Source organism: Pristis pectinata, chromosome 11 (genome assembly GCF_009764475.1).
Source record: "Pristis pectinata isolate sPriPec2 chromosome 11, sPriPec2.1.pri, whole genome shotgun sequence".
Lineage (NCBI taxonomy): Eukaryota > Metazoa > Chordata > Chondrichthyes > Rhinopristiformes > Pristidae > Pristis > Pristis pectinata.
The window spans coordinates 22,791,379-22,792,426 of record NC_067415.1 but is presented as its reverse complement, the minus strand read 5'-3'; positions in this window follow the sequence as shown (position 1 = coordinate 22,792,426).

Here is a 1,048-nt window from a genome sequence, read left to right as displayed (position 1 = left end):
TGCGGCGCCAATGGGGAGATCTTGGGGGCGTTAAGTAGATTAGGTAAGAATTCAGTTTAACAACCCAATTCGGTGCAATATAAAGTAAATGACGTTTAATATCGCAGTGCTGGGTGGATTGGGAATACAATATAAATAACTTGAGGGTTTTTTTGGAAACATTTTATGTTGTCAATCAGTGCCGCTGTCCATAGGACCTTTCAGAAACCTGAAAGAGAGTGGGAGTTGGTACTATAAAATACATTTTTATTTAAAAAAACTTAAATCTACAAGGATAACTTATTATTTATAAGTATTGAATTCCACAATGTTCTTTTAGTTTTCTAGCGATTGAATTTAATCCTTATTTCGATGTACTTTGGCAGTGATTCCATTTGCAAGGGTAGTTTTTGTTGTTTTTAAAAAACATGATTTAGAAAGAGCTGAGACTAATATATAACGTGTTCAAATAAAAAAAATTGTAAAGCAATAATGAACATGCTATGATTGATGTTTTTTTTCTGAATGGAAACTAAATTATGAACCAGGATGGCTTTTCCTGTAGGAACATTAGCGGAGTTACTTAACTGGGCTGTATGTGTGCCCATATGAGTAATCAACAAACAAATGGGCTTAAAGAAAGTCAAGCCAACTCCAATAATCTATTTTATAAATGAAAAATGTTTTGAGCCACTTAACCATAATTCAAGATAATTAAGAATACGTTTTTTTTTTAAAAGGTTTTTAATATGTAATACTGGTGGCATAAAATTTCGTTCAATGTTGTACAATAGCTCTTGACGAGGATAAATTTAATGAAATTTTTCACATTGCAACAAAATACCTGGGAGAAAATGACTGCTGTATGAGCTCTAGGACAGGCAAATGAACACAGACGACAGGCACTAAGGGTATACACAAGGGTGATTGGTTGATGTGTTTATTTGATGTGTGAGTGGTTTGACTGTGGCATATTTTAATACTCTGAATTTTTGTGAATGGCGTTGATATGATCAGCATATGTGAACAATAATGGAAATAAGTGAACAAATGGGTAATTAGAATATTG